Below are 18,904 nucleotides of genomic sequence, written 5' to 3' on the forward strand. Positions count from 1 at the left end.
CCTTGACACGCTCCTGCCCTCTCAGGGCCTTAGCACATGCTTTTCCCTCTACCTGGCATGCTTTTCCCTTCTCTCTTTGCCTAATTAACATCCGCTTCTCTTTCAGATCCTCCAACATTTGATTGTAACCTTCATGAGGGCAGTATCATTTTTGCTCCCTACTGTGGTCCCAACATCCTGCACATACAAGTTTGGCACACAGTCAGTGTTCATTAAATATTTTCAGAGAGTGAATGAATGGCTAAATGAATAAGTGGGGTAAGTGATCTGTTAATGTTCAACAAATGTTCTTTAAATGAAGATAATAAGTACCTACTTCAGTATATCATTGAGAAGATGAAAAATGTTACACGTTTAAAATATCTAGAATGATGCCTGGTCATAGCATTGGATAAGGATTACCATTAGCATTATTTTATGTCTTATCATGATTGTTATTTCCCATAGGTGATCTTGTGGCCTCTTGGTGGAATGAGTTCTTCCTGACCTTGCTTTGATTATATACTCCTCCAGGCCCTACAAAGCTCTACCCAGACCTCCCAAAAAGCCTCAGCCCTTCCCCAGAGGCAAGGATGGGTCCTGTCCCAAAGAAACAAATTCTTGGCTCCTGACATAGCTTCTGCCCACCACCTATTTGTTTGTTTCCTAGATGAGAGGTTCATATTTTATTTCTCCAGTGACATATTTACAGTTGAACATAAATGGGAGGCCTGCTTGCACACCAAAGCCGGGTCCTTTGGGTAGTCATTGCTTATTTTTATATGGCGCTTGAGCTCAGACATTTTTTACATTTTTTAATGCTTTTAAAAAATCGAAAGAGGAGCAATATGGGTGACACATGAAAATTATATGAAATTCAAATTTTGATGTACAAAAATAAAGTTTTCCTGGCACACAACTACACCCATTTGTTTTCTTATTGCCTATGGCTACTTTGGCCCAAAGTGGCAGCGCTGAGGAGATGTAGTAGAGACCATAAGCAAAGCCTAAGATATTTACTAAGTGGCTTTTACCTCAAAGATTTGCAGATCTCTGTCTTATTCGATTCTTACAACCTTTGTATCCCGTTGGTACTAATCCTATTTCTGTCTACTATCCCAGTTTATTCCCTTTTTACTAATGAGACAACTGAAAGGTCATGCCACACCGAGGGTCACACAGCAGGAAAAGCTCACCTGGAACCTAGGTATCCTGGCTTCTGAGTTCAGGACCAGCTACTGGCCTGGAACCCTCCTCACAAGCGGTCTCTGGGCTTGAGACTCATGCTGGGAATCCCCAACTCATGGCCCATCAACCCAGTTATAGTTTAGGCCGGGTCCAGCGTGAGAGACTGCAGTCTCCTCTAATGGCCTCACAGGGCACCTTGCCAGGCCCATTTTTCCTCTGGAGCCTGGCCTAGCTTACACAGGCGGCTCTGTGAGGCTGTGGGTAGGAGGCCTTTCTCGCCAGCAGGTTCAGTTACCCCAGTGACATTCAATTGTTCCTAAAAGAGGAGGTCTGTTTCTGGCAGCTGCTAGATCTGGATTCCGGGAAGCTCTGCCTGACTCCTTTCCTGTTTGTTTCCAATAAGCAAGTCAGCCTGTATCACTTTCTACCAGGTTGCATAAGTCCACGCCTGCCATTCTTTCTGACCCTTGGTGTCATCTCCATACCACTCTGAGCTCATCGCTGGCCAGGGAGGAAGCCATTGCAACTTAGAGGGGGAAGGCATGTCAGCAGGAGTTTATTGCTGCCCAGAGAGAGCCGAAGAGCAGCTTGGCCCAGTCCCAAAGGCTCCAGGGAGATGTGTTTTACCCCAGAGAGAGGAGCCCGGGGTTCTAACCCTAAAAGAGGTCCCTGGGGTGGCAGTTCAGCCCTATGGCTAAAGGACCCATGTGTGTGTGTGTGTATACACTGGCACAGCCCCTCTTCCCTCTGCAGGGTAGTTTGGCAAGAGCTAGGAAAACTGAAATTGGACATGCAACTCTGGAAGTAACTGCCTGAGTTCAAATTCTGACTCTTCCACTTACTGGCTGGCAAATTACTGAAGCTCCCTGTGTCTCAGTTTCCGCATCTGTACTATGCAGATAATCATAACTCCCTTCTCCCAATTAGATTAATAAGAATTGAACATTTAATACATGTAAAGGGCTTAGTCAATGGCTGGCACATAATAAAGTTTCAATAAGTACAGCAATTATTATTATTGTTATAATAAATAATATTTATTGATATTCACCAGAAAGAAAAGGTCATATTTGTGCCCAAGTAGATATGAACAGTAATATTCATTGCAGCACTACTTTCAATAGTGGCAGATTGAAAACCATCCCAATAGCGCTCAACAGGAAATGGTAAACAAATGTGGTGGTGCATCTACACTACGTGATTCTGGACAGCATTTAAAAAGAATGGGGCAGATCTATATGGCCTGATTGGAAAAGACTTCCAAAATGTAAAGTTTAGAGAAAAAAAGCAGGAAGAAGGATACACAGAGCATGAAAATTTATGTAAAACACAAAAATGTAAAACAGCCCATGAGGAACCTACATATGTAAATGCACAGGAAGAAGTCAAGAACAGCAGCATCTCCGAGGACTGCCACTAGATATATATAACTATTTACATTAAAATATAAATCCATTAAAATTAAAATTCAGTTCCTCATTGGCATCGGTCACACTACAAGTTTTCAATAGCCCCACGTGGCTAATGGCTAGTGTATCTGACAGTCCAGACACGGAATATCTCCATCCTTGCAGAACATTCTCTTGGATGGTGCTGGTCTGGATGGGTAAAAAAGCCAAACTGAGAAGAGCAATTATCTATCTAATGATCCTTCCCCATGGGTTGCAGGGCATCATTTATTCTTTTAACAGATGTTCATTGAGCATTTAATTGGCGCCACAGCAATGAATAGAACAGACCCAACCCCCTGCTCTCCTGGAGTTTTCATTCCAGTGGGTGGTATATCAAGCGGAAATGGGTGCTTTAGTGAAAAATAGAGTAAGGGGTGTGAATAAATAATGTTGGGAGATGGCATAGGGGGATCATTAAAGACATTTTTTATACCTATCTGCATTTTTTAAAGATGAGGAGACCACCTTACTTGTGTAATTAAAAACGTATAAAGTACCTCAGCCCTGGAGAGAGGAATCCTGGGTTCCCACCCTGATTCCGTCCCTAATGAGAGCGTCCTGTGTCTACTGGCTTAACCTTTCTGGTCCCCCATTTCTTTATCTCAGTATGCTTTAGACAAGGGCTCTGAGGCCCCGCCAGCTTCCGCGTCCTGCGGTTGGGTGCTTCCATGGGTCTCTCCACCCGTCCAGGAAGCCCATGGATCACTGGAGTCCTTTGGAAGTGGTAATATGTAAAAACTCCTAAGGAACCTGTTCTAAGATCACAACAAACCAAGAAGGAGGAGGAGGAGGAGGAGGAGGAGGAGGGAGAGGAAGAGATTTCCCCCAGTCGGGGGAGGCTTCAATGTCCACCAAACTTGCCTGAGGGCTGCCTCCATGTACTGGGGTTAAATGAACATGAAGTTCCTGAGAAATTTCTGTTACAGTAGTGCAGGCGACACTTGGTAATAATAGCTAATATTTATTGAACACTGACCATGCTCCAGACACTCTTTACGTGGATTAACCTTTTATTAGCCTTTCGACAACTCTATGGAGGTTGGTACAGTTTATCAACCTCATTTTACAGACAAAAAACCTGAGGTTCCTAGAAACTAAATAACACCCAATTATTAGGTGGAGAGGCTGGTCTTCCACACAGAGCCCACCTCCAGAGCCTTGGCCTTAATCCTTGCTTCAGTCTCTGTCGCTCATAGTCAGCGAGAACGCAAAACAGAAGGAATAAAGGCTTTGCTTGTTTAAAGCAATCCGTACATGTGTTCAGGGTGCCTAGACCAAGAAGAGATTAATTCTGATTGAGGGTGCTGGGTCTTACTTCCCACACCCTAGAGGCTCCCCAGAAGCCAAAGGAATCCTAAGTCAGACTATGTCCCCCTGCTCCAAACCTCCCTGGCTCCCACCTCGTTCGGAGTAAAGGGAGGGTTCCAGGGGAAAGGTGTTGCAGAGGCGGAGGGACAGAGAATGGCTCCTTCAAGGGACATAAAGAAAATCAGTGAGGTCCACGTTGCTGAGAAAAGAAACAGAGTGGAAAATGGTGAAGAGGAGTGAGAGAGGTGGGCAGAGAGCATTGGTATGGGGCCTGGCAAATGTGTAAGGGTATTTGGATTTTTTCTTGATGCCAGAGGATTGCTACGGAAGAGTTCTGAGCAAGGACGTATTTGGATTTTCTTTTCCTTGGCCCACTGATCTTCCCAGGAGGCCATCCATGGCTTGACATCTAGCTGGGCTACAGGTGACCCTCAGTCCCACCTCCATCACTAACTCATTTAATACAAGTTTTAAAAATTACATCTTTTTCCATCTTGAGGTGAGTATGTGTGTGTGTTTAAGATTTAATTTCTTTGAAAAGTTTGAGGCTCACAGCAAAATTGAGAGGGAGGTACAGAGATTTCCCTATGCCTCCTGCCTCCCCACATGCACAGCCTACCCTATTATCAACATCCCCCACCAGAGGGTACATTTTTTACCAAAGATGAACCTATAGTGACCCATCATAATCACCCAAAGTCTATGGTTTACCTGAGGGTTGTACATTCACCCTTGGTGATATACATTCTATGGGTTTGGACAAAAATTACCACATATATCCATTATAATAATATCATACAGAGTATTTTCACTGTCCTAAAATTCCTCTGTGCTCTGCCTATTTATCTTCCCCCGCCAACTCCCACCTCTACCCCTGGTAACTGATCTTTATATTGTCTCCATAGTTTTGCCTTTTCCAGACTGTTGTATAATTGGAATCATACAGCATTGCAGCCCTTTCATATTGGCTTCTTTCACTTAGTAATGTGCATTTAAGTTTCTACTTTTCGCTCTAATGACTTATGCTGCTATGAACATCTGTGTACAAGTTTTTGTATGGACACATATTTTCAATTCTTTTGGGTATATAGCCTAGGAGTGAAATTTCTGGTCATATGGTGACTCTGAGTTTAATCATTCAAGGAACTGCCAGACCGTTTCCCAGAGTGGCTACTTCACTTTACATTCCCACCAGCAGTGTTTGAGGGTTGATTTTTTGATACTTTTCATGCGTGTTGTTTTTGGAGTCACACAACTGTATGCAGGATATGTAGAAAAAGAGCTGAACAAAGGTAGGGATAAGTAGGACCAGAAGAGGCTGAAAAGAAAGGCTGGTAGCTGATCGTGCAGGGCCTGTAGGCCTCAGTGAGGTGTGGAGTTTTATTGTGATTTCAGGTGGGGGGCAGCTCTCAGAGGCTTTTAAGCAGGGAAGAAACAGGAACTGATTTGCATGTGCAAATGTGTATTTTCATTGTTTTTACATTTAATCCCTAAACGGGTAATAATTTATATGGTTCTCCCTCTCTGCAACAGGTAACTACTATTTTATTTTTTTATGGTGTTCATGGAGAGTTTTTTTTTGCATACAGAAACAAAAACACACATTCTTGTTCTTGACTGTTTTTATACAAGGAAGACACTATCACACCAGCTTTTCTGCATAACAACATATCACAGACTTTTCCATATCAGTATGTAGGGCATGTCATCATTCTTTTGTTACCGCTGCATAGTATTCTATGATTTGATTAATCACAGCTATTCTACCCAACTCCCCTTTTTAACTTAATGTTTTAAATTCATCAGATGTACATCACAGTGGTTCAACAGTCCCTCTCTCCCAACTCCCACCCACTCCCCTCCTCTTCCCCTTGGTAACCACTAGTCACTTCTCAGTGTCTATTGCTATTTTGTTCCTTCTGCTTTGCTTTGTTCTTATACTCCACAAATAAGTGAAATTATTTGTTATTTGTCTTCCTCTGCCTGGCTTATTTCATGAGCATAATACCCTCTAGATCCATCCATGTTGTTGCAAATGGGAGGATTTCTTTTCTTTTGATGGCTGAATAATATTTCACTGTGTATATGTACCACATCTTCTTTATCCATTCATCTATTGATGGACGCTTAGGTTGCTTCCATATCTTGGCTATTGCAAACAGTGCTGTGATAAACATAGGGGTGCATATATCTTTTTGAGTCAGGGATTTTGTTTTCTTCAGGTAAATTCCTAGGAGTAGAATTACTGGGTCTAATGGCATTTCTATTTTTAGTTTTTTGAGGGACCTCCATACTGCTTGCCATAGTGGTTGCACCAATTTGCAGTCCCACCAACAGTGCAGGAGGGTTCCTGTTTCTCCACACCCTCTCCAGCATTCATTATTTCTTGTCCTGGATAGGGCCACCCATCCCATCTCCTCTTAATGGGTTGTTTTCAAATTTTTTTTTTGCTAGTACAAAGCCCATACTTTTGATAAATCCATACAAATGTCATCTCACACATATACAGAATTATTTGTAGGATAAATTCCCAGAAATGGAATCGGTGGATCAAATAAAGGTAGATACACTTATCATTTTTATAGATTTTTGCCAAATTGCCCTTCCGAGAGGCTGAGCCTATTTATACCCCACCAGGAGTGATGAAGTTACCTGTTGCCTCAAACTCTTACCTCCCAGCTTGTTATCAAGCTTCTGGAACTTGCCAATGTGATAGATGGAATATGGTGGTTCCTGTGATTTTCATTTGCATTTCTGAGAATGGGAGAAGCTGGGAAGCTTTTCATATGTTTAACAGTCACTTGAATTTTCTTCCCTATGAACTGTCTGTTTACATCCTTTTTTCATTTTTCTGTTGGGTTGTTGTCTATTTTTTTTATCTGTTTCCAAATGTTCTTCTTACCTGAGGGAGAGTAGCTCTTTGTGGTGTGAGTTGCAAGAACTTTTCCCTGGCTTGTCAGTTTTGTTTTGACTTTTCCTATGCTGCTTTTTGCTCCCTCTCTTTCTTTATGCCATAAACTTTTAAAATTTAATGTAGTCAAATTCAACAATCTTTTCTTTTATGGCACCTGGACATCAAATCATAGTTAGAAAGCCTTCTTTCACATTTTCTAATATCTATAGTTTATAATTTATAATATAAAATTCATACTTTATAATATAAAACTATAATGTCTATAGTTTATAATTCAGCCAAATTTATCCTTTCTGTCTCAGGCTGTAGCTTGCTGTTTTCCCATATTTTTATTGATCATAGAGAAAAGCCCTAGTTCATTTATTTTATCTGCTGCATAGTGTGCCACCAGGTGACTAATAAAACCACATTTTTTTACAGTATATCATAATTGCTCTTTTTATTTTATTTTACTATTTTTTTATTAAAGGATCATTGATATAAAATCTTATCATGGTTTCACATAAACAACACTGTGGTTTCAACATTCACCTGTATTATCAAGTCCTCACCCCCTCCAGTATAGTCACTGTCCATCAGCATAGTAAGGTGTTATAGAGTCATTACTCGATAAAACCACACTTTATTCATCCATTTCCCTAATAGTGGGATATTGGTTGCTTGCACTTTTTCACTGCTACACTCACTGCTGCACTGAACACCCCTGTATATATTTCCTTATATTCAATTGCCAGAATTTCTTTGGAGCACATATCTAGAAGTAGAATTTCTGTCAATCTTAATAATACAATGTAAAAGAGTATCTGATTCTGATTTTTTTTCTTTATTTATTTCTTTATTTGTTTTTTTGGTATCATTAATCTACAATTACATGAAGAACACTATGTTTACCAGGCTCCCCCCTCACCAAGTCCCCCACACCAGCCATCAGCTGTCCATCAGCATAGCAAAATGCTGTATAATCACCACCTGTCTTCTCTGTTGCACAGCCCTCCCCGTGCCCCCCACAACACTGTACATGCTAATCATAATGCCCTCTTTCTTTTTCCCCACCCTTATCCCTCCCATCCCTCCCTTCCCACCCATCCTCCCCAGTCCCTTTCCCTTTGGTAACTGTTAGTCCATTCTTGGGTTCTGTGATTCTGCTGCTGTTTTGTTCCTTCAGTTTTCCTTTGTTCTTATACTCCACATAGGAGTGAAATCATTTGGTACTTGTCTTTCTCTGCCTGGCTTATTTCACTGATCATAATACCCTGTAGCTCCATCCATGTTATTACAAATGGTAGGATTTGTTTTCTTCTTAAGGGGAATAATATTCCATTGTGTATATGTACCACATCTTCTTCATCCATTCATCTACTGATGGACATTTAGGTTGTTTCCATTTCTTGGCTATTATAAAGAGTGCTGCGATAAACATAGGGGTGCATCTGTCTTTTTCAAACTGGGCTGCTACATTCTTAGGGTAAATTCCTAGAAGTGGAATTCCTGGGTCAAATGGTATTTCTATTTTGAGCATTTTGAGGAAGCTCCATACTGCTTTCCACAATGGTTGAAATAATTTACATTCCCACCAGCAGTGTAGGAGGGTTCCCCTTTCTCCACAACCTTGCCAACATTTGTTGTTGTTTGTCTTTTGGATGGTAGCTGATTCTGATTTTAATGTGCATTTCCCTCATTAATCTTGGGACTGAGCATCATTTCCTATGTTTATGGGCCCATTGGGTTTCTTCTCACTGAAATGCCTTTTCAAATCTTGAAGTCCTTTTTCACTGACATGGTTGCCCTTTCTTACTGACTTATAAGAGCTCTTTATAAATATTTGATATAATTCCTTTGATATATTGACCGTGAGCATCTTCTCCTGGCTTGTCACTTGTTTTTTCCCTCTGTGAGGTCTTTCATCACAAAGGAATATTCATTTTGGAGGCACTCCAATATACAAATCTTTTCCTTTATAGCTCATGTTTGTTGTGACTGGTTTAGGAAATCCCTCTCTTTCCAAGGTCATAAAGCTATCCTTCTATATGTTCCTTTAATCATTTTAGAGTCTTTGAAAGCAATTCTTTTTTGAAATCTAAAATGATGCTAAAGGAGACTGAGATTCTTTTATGTTCATTGCAAGGGGGTATTATGGGTTAAGAATATCGAGCAACAGCTAGAACCTCTGTCCATCCTGTGGCGTCTCACTCAAGGCAGTATTACATTTGCTGTCATTTGGGTTGATTTACTATGGCCAGAGTCTGGGACGGTAAGACCCTAAACTCGCATTTTCTCTCACTGCCTTTGATCAACACTCCTCACTGCTGCCTGTGACCCTGAGGCTTAGCTGTGGCCACAGCTCCCCGCTCTGGCCCCCATTACTCTCCTCCAAGCAATGCTGCTGCCTCAAAGCCCTCCCCTGGGCCTCTGGAAGCAAAAGGGGGAGCGGGAGGAGAGTCAGAAACAGCTGTTTCTCCTTCCTGTGACCATGACAATATCTGATTCCTCCAGACACCTGCCACAGCATAATGTCCTTGGCTAACTGGCTTTCTGTGTTGCCAACGCGGCAGCCTTTCCCCCAACTGGTGGGTGATGTTTGGAGCCCAGTCCATCTCTTGGGAGTTGGGATATTTCCTCACCCCAGCAGTGAATGAACCAAGCCCGGCTTTGGTACGTCAGCATTCTGTTCAGGAGCTGGGCTGGACAGGGGCAGCAGTGGCTTGGAGATGGAAGTCCTCTGACCTTCTCATGGGAACTTACCAGCAACTTCCCTATCAGAGGCCATTTTAGGATCTTCCTGGGCTCCTGGCATTGTTAATTTTAAGGCCCCATTCACATCCTCTTAAATATAAGAAAATGCACCACGTGGTCCACTAGAGACAATTGAGCTTAATCATGTGAATTCAGATGCAGTTGACTAGTTGACCTAATATTATATTTTCTAGACATTTTAGTTAAACATTGATTAATTTCAATGTTTTTATATCTTCCTTTTTATATTTTGGAGTCAATATTGTTTTCAGGTCTCAAACTTCTTTATGTGCACAGAAATATTTGGAGACTCTGGCCTTGGGCCTGTGGTGTCCATTGGCAAAATTGCCCAGCTTTCCTTCATAAGACCAGATTTGCTAAGCCCATTATGGCCCACAGAATCCCCAAGCATTTGTCAAGCACATTCCTGTGTATTAAGTCATGAACTGCTTCCAAATCTTCCTCCTGTGTGTAACAATGAAAGGTATTTGGAGAGGTTCTTTGTCCTTTCAACAGAATCGAGGAGTATTTTTGGGACCCCCTTCATCAGTGTAAGATCTTGGAATTCCTTCTGACCCCTCTCCCACATATATCGTGAGATCTTTGCAGAATGCCATCTTGTGTGTACACTCATGGCCTGTTTGCACTGCCCCCTCCTCTGTGTGAAATCAAGAAATATTTGCAGAACATTCTCCTACCTGTAGCATCACTAAGTGCATGTAGAGTCTCCTGCCTAGTACCATGAATCTTTACAGGGCACCTCTGTTCTAGGTAGAATCTGGGAAATTAATACCCTTCCCTGAGCAGAGGTCTCTCCAGGATCACCAAGTGTTTAGAAAGCACATTGGAAAATCAAGCAAGATCTACAGAGCCCTTTTCTATCTGTAGAATTATGTAATATTTGTAGAGTTTCCTCCTAGGTATAAAATCATTAAATGTTGACAGAGCACTCCTGTGTATAGAATCTTGGGGTGTTTGCACTGGGTTTGTGTTCAGATGGGGGAAATTCTCTAACCTTTTACAACTTCGTTTATTTTTTGACCAGGCATGAATATTTACTATATATAAACCTTACCAAGGCCAGTAGAGAGAACACTAAATAATAAAAATGATTTGTCTCTTTGGAGTAACAGGGATTGTGATGAGTTTTGATAATACATTTCAACTCCTGTTGATGGGCATAAAAACATTAATGATGATTTAAAAAAAAGAACTTTGGGATGTTTGAGCAACTTTTCCTTTCTTTATATAAAATTATCAGCTATTTTCGAGGAACACCTTGTGTATATAGAATCATGGAATGTTTGCAGAGGCCCTTCTTATGGTTTGAATCTTATACTGTTTGTAGAATACCCACCTCTATAAAACCATTGAATGCTTACAGAGCCTCTTTACTTATCATTATGGAATGTCTACAGAGCTTTGTCATCTGTATGGCCTCAAGGAATGTTAGTTGAACACACTTCTGCGTAGAATCATGGAATATTGACTGAGCCTCCTACAGTAGAGAATCATAGAATGATACTAAGGATACTCCTCAGTATAAAACCTGAAATGTTTACATCCCGACTTACATGTTGGAGAGAAGAGATGCAAAGGGTTCTGGCCAGGTCATGAAAGGTCTGAAAGGTCAAGTGAAGATTAGGCTTTAAGCTATAAAGCCTTTGGGAGCCACCAAAGTTTGGGAGGCAGAAGAGTAACATGATGAGAATTATGTCCTAGGAATCTTAATATAGTGAAGGATGTAAATGGGATAAATTGAAGAATGGTGACTTTAAAAAATATTTCTTTAAAACAGAACAAAAATTGAGATATTGATTGGCTTTATCAACTGCAGTAATCTGTAGTTAACACTTTGATAAAATACTCATTCTCTAGTGCTGGGGGGTCAGCAAACTACAATCTGGCCCACTGCCTGTCTTTGAAAATAAAGTTTTATTGGAACAAAGACACATGTTTGCAGCTGCTTTTGTACTATAACAGCAGAATTAAGTGGTTGTGAAAGAGACTGTATGGCCTGCAAAACCAAAAATATTTACTATCTGGCCCTTTACAAAAGAAGTTTGCTTACTCCTGCCCTAGTGGGGCAGAAACACCCTGAAAAATATTTTAATGTTTGAAATCTTTTTTTCTCACAGCAGATAAGTTGAATTTATAAACAGTTTCATTCATTCATTCGTTCATTCATTCATTCAACACTTATTTATTAAGATCTAGCATGTTCCAGGTCCTGTTGTAGGTATTGGGGGTGTAAAGATAAAAAAGAGACAACCCTTGCTCTTAAGGAAATGTGTAATCTACCCACAACTGACATATTTTATGAGAAACCAGCTGTGTGACCTTGGGTAATTTCCTTAATCCTTCTAGACTTCAGTTTCCTCATCTTTAAATGAGGGTGGTGATGTACTATTTCATGATGTTGTAAAGATTAAGTAAGTTACTATTTATAAAGTGTTCAGAACAGCCTCACACAGAGTGTTATTTCAGGGCTTGTTGGATTATATACATACAACATAAACATACATCCACATGTATGGATGCACATGTAAAACAATGTGAGTAGTGCTCTAAAAGAGGTGTTTACAGTTCCTATAACATAGGAGAATTTTATCTGTCAGGATATAGTTCAGGAAATAGCAACCACTTCAGGTATTTTAGGCAAAAAAGGATTTAATCGAGGGACTTAGGTGTTACAAAATCATCAAAAGGGCTGAGAAAGTGGTTGGGGTGACCATTTTACACTTTTGATTTTAAAGTTCCTCCACCATGGTGATGCTCCATCAAACCACTGCCACTCCTGCCATCACCACTGCCACATTCTACTGCCTCACATGCTCCAAACTGGGGGCTAGATGGTAGTGTCTACTGCACATGTTTCTCCCAAACCAAGAACCAGCTGGTCAGCTGCCACAGCCACAGGAGGGAAACCATGTTTCCCTCCCCCACTCCAGATCTGCAAATGCATCTAATTGACCGAACTTAATTTACCACTGGCCTCCTAGCTGCAAGGGAGTCTGGGGAATGTCATTTTAAGCTATTGAGCCTCTTCCAATAGAGAGTGAAATGGAGGTCCAGAGCATCCTTCCAAGAATTCTGTGAGATTTTATGATTGGGAAAAATATTTGAGCTGAGTCTTATAGAATGGGGAGAAATGAGAACACAGGGTAGCAGAAACAGAGTATGTAAAGTCATGAAGGCATAAAAAAAAACTTGGTATGGTCCACATATATCTGTTGTTTTTTGCTTGCCTAGAATCTATTTTACTGCAGTAACTACATGTTGATTTCCCTTTGAGGAGTTACCCCTCCCCACTATGTGAAGCTGATCTTGTCCCCTGGTTCAAGGTTGTGAGCATGTGACCAGGTCTGGCTAATCAGTATATTCCATCCCCTTATTCACAGTGATTGGTTCAGGGATAGACATGTGACTGAAGCCAGACCAGCGAGACTTAATTATAAAAGTTTTTTTTGGCTAGGGATTCCTTAGCTGTGGAGACCACCTGGTCAGGGGGAGCAGGTAAATCCAATGAAGCCAAACCAGAGGAAAGCAGAGCTAAGATATGGAGAGAAATTGAGTGCTGATGGTATCACATGAGCCCCAGGATCCAGCTATGCCTGAAGTCATGTAGCCCTGATTTAGGTCATGACTAATAGTCATTTGAGCTAACACATTGCCTTTTTGCTTAAGCCAGTTTGCACTGAAAGTCCTAATGCAATATATCAAGAGAGTAGTTTACTAGTATGAAGCCACTGTACTAGGGAGTTTATAGCAGCATTATTCATAGCAGCCTCCAACTAGAAACTATCCAAATGCTGACAATAGTTGACTGGATAATGAACTGTGGTATAGTCATACAATGGAATACTATTCAGCAATTAGAACGAATGACTTCCAGCCTCACTCATCAATGTGGATGAATCTTATAAACATAAGGCTGAGTAAAGTAAGTCAGACATAACTGTATATACTCTATGACTGCATTTATAAAAAGTGAGTGCTCTATTTCTTGATCTGTGTGTTTGTTAAATGGGTATATTTGGTTTTAAAAATTCAGCAAGTGATACACTTGTGATATGTATATTTTTCTGTATGTGTGTTAATACTCCCCAGGAACACCCTTGTCACTCAGTGGGCCTTCCCATCCAGGATAGAAAAGACAGTGGCAGAGTTTAGAAAAAGGAAGTAAGTCAGTCTTTTGACTGCAAAGACTTATCCTTTTATAGAATCAATACTCCTGGAGAGCTTTTGCTAACTCTTTTTTTATACCAGTTCCTCATTTCTAACTCTCTTCAGAGGAGTTTTGTGACATAGGTACAGAGTCCTGGAAAAGTCTGATTACGGCAACTGTGGTGAGACAGGAAGTCGTGGGAACCCTCGTTCACTGCTTCAGGGAGTGTAAATTGGCACCCCATTTTGGAGAACAATTTTGAAATAGTTAAGCAGAAGATGGCACATTTTATTGCTCAGCAGGTCCACTCTTGTATGTATGTGCTCTGGAGAAACTCTTGCCCTGGTTCACAGGATACAGCATAAAGGTGCTGATATAGTTACTATTGCTATGTCACAAACCACCCCAAAATTGGTGGTATAAACAACCATTTTATTATGCTCATGGATTTGGAAAGGTCATGATGGGGACTGCTTGTCTGGAGGTTCAGTTCAGAATACTTGAAGGTAAGGTATCAAAGGTTTGTTCTCACATGTCTGGTGATTGATGCTATCAGCTGGGACCTCTGCTGGGACCCTTGACCAGAGAACCTGTATATGGCCTATCCATGTGGCCTGGGCTTCCTTACAGCACGGGGGACTAAAGGCTCCAAACGTGGGTGTTCTAACCAACATGTCAGAAGCTGCATTACCAGAAGTTGTGCAGTGTCATTTCCACATTTTTTTAAAATTGGCTATAAAGGATTCACAATCCCACCTAGATACAAAGGGAGGGGAATTAAAAGATGTTCTAGAAGAGCCTGGTGACGGGAAATATTGTTGAGGAGATATTATCTTTGGAAAATACATTCCACCACAGATGTTCATTGCAGCAGTGTTTGTACTGGGCTACCATACCTTATCCAAACTCCCTGAGGCCAGATATGTTTTGCAATTTAAAAAATCTCAGAATTTTGAAAGGTAATATGGTATATACACTGAATATGCATATAATGTCCTTTGAGAGGGAGAGGTCTTCCTGTAAGCAAACATCTAAATATTTCCTCAGGGGAACATACGAATATTCACATAATGTAGGATAAAGATTATAGATAACTTTCTGTTTATTGAGGTCAGGTTTTGCCACTAAAGGATCAACAGGGTTAAGTCATAACAGCCAAAGGTCACAAGTGACACAGTGCCCTTTCCACCCCCTCAAACTCTACTGGAGAAGCTTCTAAGCACTAATGTTTTTGCCACTAAAGAATTTCAGGTAAGGTCAGGTTTGCTGCCAAATACATTATGAAAAAACTTTTAGGTTTTAGATTTATTTTAGATTTTGATGTGGTTAAGGATCTATGGACCAGAAATATATATATAAAAAAAAAAGGGAACAACCTAAATAGACATCATCAAGAAAACGACTTTAAACAGCGTGGCCTAGTTACATGGTGAAATACTATAAAGCAGTAATAATGAAAAACTTCAGCTATATGTTTCATTATGGTTATAACTTATAAAAATAACATTGAGAAAAAGCAAGTTGTAGAAGAGTATACTCATGATCAGTTAATATAAGCCAGGTTGTGCTGTAGTAAGATAGCTGCTGTATCTCAGAGGCTTAAAACAAAGTTTTCTTTCTTGGTCTCCCTACAGGTTTATCACTGCCCAGATGGGGCTGAGGGAGTTTCCTCTTTACTTTGTAACTCCACTGATGGGGCAGCTGTTCTGTGGAACGTTAATGGTTATGGAGATAGAAAAAAATAGCAAAAGACGTACTGGCTTTTAAAGCTGCTGGTGGAAGTGATACCTGCCACTTTCGCGTAGAGCCTCAGTTTCCTCTGAAGTGAGCTGATTAGTCACTGCCAGACTAGAAGTTACTAGGTTGAACCTTATAGTCAGTGGTCAGCCAGCTAGGCATTCCTGACACTGGAGCACTCAGTGCTGAAGCTCCTGGCTGCAGAGCAGTTATGCACATGTCAGTGATATTATTTGCTCATGCCTCTGAGATAGTCCTTTGTCTGTGATGTTATCACACTACTGGTGATTAGTGTATATAGACTGTGCAATGGCTTCCTCAGAACTGGTGCCTGGAACCTTCTCCAGTAGAGTTTGAGGGGGTGGGAAGGCATGATGTTACTTGTGACCTTCAACCTTAAGCTGTTGATCCTTTTCTTTATGTGTTTGATTTGAGCAAGCTTGTAAATGGGTGTTGACAAGCACATGAGGCCCAACTTGTGCTGTCCTGGGATTTCTCCAGGGACCTCCCTTTCTTTAAGCCACTTCCCTCCTCTTAAATTTTCAAGGGCTCCCCATGGCCCATAGGAAAACGTGTGAGTGTAATGGCAGCTCCCATTGATTGAACACCTACTACATGCCAGACACTTTATAGATACTCTCTCAACTCTTCACAGCAACCTCAGTAAGGAACCAAATGATCTCCATTTTACAGATGTGAAAATGGTGGCTCAGAGAGGCGAAATGACTTGCTAAGATCACAGAGTGAGGGTGAGGAAGAGGCCTGACTGGTTGGTCACCAGACCAACTCTGACTCCAGAGACTCTGCTGAGCCACAGGGTCAGGCCCCCTCCACCTCACCCCTCCCCTTTTCCTTTTCCTTGGAGGGACCAGCTGCTCTAGCCAGGCAGGCTGCCTCTCACTGCCCCTAGAGCAAGCCTGTCTCAACTGCCCTTCAAAGACCACCTAGAATCCCTCAGGATGCCCACCCTGACTGCTGGCCCCATGAGCTCCACCATGCTCATCACATTGTATCACAGTTCCCCACCTCCCTGTTGGTCCTGCCACAGGGCTTTGAGAACATCCCCCTCTGTAACTGCCATGCCCAGCATGTGCTTAGTGCACACTCGCTATTCTTTCAGCATTCCTTCAGCAGTTATTGTGTAGCTGCTGGGCTCCAGGCACCATGTTACAGGCAAGGATACAGCAGAGAATGAAGTAAAATCCTGATCTCATGGAGCATATGTTCTGATATGGGAGACAGAAAACAAAGAAGTAAACAAATTATCTATTACATATAATATAATGTCAGGGGATGAAAAGTGCAATGAGGAAAAATAAAGCTGGGTAAGGTGATAGAGAGTTCTGGGGTGGGGAGAAGGAAGATATTTTAGAGAAAAGGTATCTGAGAGGAGGTAACATTTGAGCAGAGACCAGAATGCAGTGAGCTTCTTTGACTGAGCAACTGAGGAGTAAATAAATGAATGAATGAATGCGTGCTGAGTTAGTCAGAAACCTCATCTGGAAAGGAAAAGACAGTGTGGAGGGAGGAATTTTAAGTAGGGACCTTCTGACATCTATCTTTATTCCCCCTTCCATTTAAAAAAATAACCAGTTATTTTCAAGGCCGTGTTATTTCACATGGGACATGAGTAGAGATTAGTTATTATCAGTATACAGTCCAGATGTAGAAAGTTCTCCTGTCTTTTTTTACAAGGGAACAAGGGAATTCCTTGTTCATCTAGACTAGGGTAGAAGTGGGTGGTAGGGGAATCCATTTGTAGAGGACATTTCCTGCTTTGAGTCTGCTGGATCCCCACCACCCCGTTCCTAATTGGGTCCATTTTGTGTGAACTAAAGGGGCTAGATCCTCTTTGCCTCTGTCCCAGCATGGTCAGGAGGAAGTCCGTCCTACAGATGGGGAATGATGGAGTGAGGGGTCCCAAAAGATTCATCCAAGACCAGTTAGGGGCCACCTTTGACCTATTCACCAGGGCAGTGGCATTTTTTCCCTTGGCTTTGCCTCTTGCCTCCCCAGCTCCTTGGCAGAGTGACAAAACTACAAAGTCCTCTACAGTTGGATTCCCTTACCACCACTTCTACCCTAGTCTAGATCGGCAAGGGATTCCCCTGTTCCCCTTTTAATGAGGAGAAATTCTTCTTTTAAGGTAGCCCAATTTATCAACATTGTCTCTTTCGGTTGGTGTTTGTGTTCTCTTTGACAAATCTTCACCTACCCCAAGGACATAAGATATTTTTCTGTTTTCATTGAAAGCTTTTTCATCTAATTGTTCACATTTGGATTTACAGTCCATCTTGAATTGATTTTGTGGATAGTGTGAGGTAGGAGTGAAGTCTTGTTTTTTTTTTCCCCACTTGGAAATCCAACTGACCTAGCACAAGTTCAATTAAACAAAACATTGCCTGGCCTGTAGGTGTGTCGGTCCATTCTTTCAACTTCCCTATAGGTTTAAAAATGTTTTGAATAAAATATTAGGAGAAAGTGCAAAAAAAAAGTAGTGGGGTTATGAGAAATACACAAACACTATGGAAATTATTCCAAATGTAATGTGTAAGGGTTGATTTGTTACTGTTTTTTTTTTTTTTAAAAAAAACAGCTATGAAAGACATTCTTTAAATAAATGGGGAAATTGAGGAATGGACTTCATATTACAGGATATTACGTGTGACTGTTCATTTTCTTGGGTGTGATGATATTATTATGGTTATCTAGGAGAATGGAACTTTCTTTGAGTTTCTCCTGAAGTGCTAAGACATGAAGTACCCAGAAGGCAGCAATTTACTTCTAAATAATTAAAAAAAACAAAACACTGTACATACGAATATAAATATAAAAATCTGACAAATTGTTAAATCTAGGGGGAAAGTGTACAGGTGTCCCTTGTTCTATTCTTTCATCTTTTCTGTATGTTTGAAAATGTTCATTAAAGACATGATGGGGGAGGGGCCATTGTGTGGGCCAAAGAAAAAGTAGCTGCAGGTCAGATTATTCCAGCTAGTTTGGGATTTCTGGTTTAGGCCTCATCTCTGCTATCTCCCTTACCAGCCACATTCCTGTGAGTTAAGCAATACTGGGCCCATTTCACAGGTAATGAATAGAAATTCATAGGGGTAAGTGACTTGCCCAGGGGCACATAGCCAGTTGAGACAACGCTAAGATTTGAACCCACATCTGTTTGAGTCAAAATTCTCTGCTTTTCTTTTTTGTTGTTTAAGCCTGTTTTCTCCCATCCCATTTCTCACATTTTTGGTGAGGTGAGAGCTACGTGCATTAACTATGTGCCAGGGTTTGTTTGTATTACTCAAATCCTCACAATAAACTGATGCAGTGGTAACTAATAATATCTCCCATTTTACTGTGAGGCACAGAGAGGTTAAGTAACTTGCCCCAGGCCACTCAGCTAAGAATAGAAGAGATGGGAGTCAG

This window comes from Manis javanica, chromosome 5 (assembly GCF_040802235.1).
Source record: "Manis javanica isolate MJ-LG chromosome 5, MJ_LKY, whole genome shotgun sequence".
Lineage (NCBI taxonomy): Eukaryota > Metazoa > Chordata > Mammalia > Pholidota > Manidae > Manis > Manis javanica.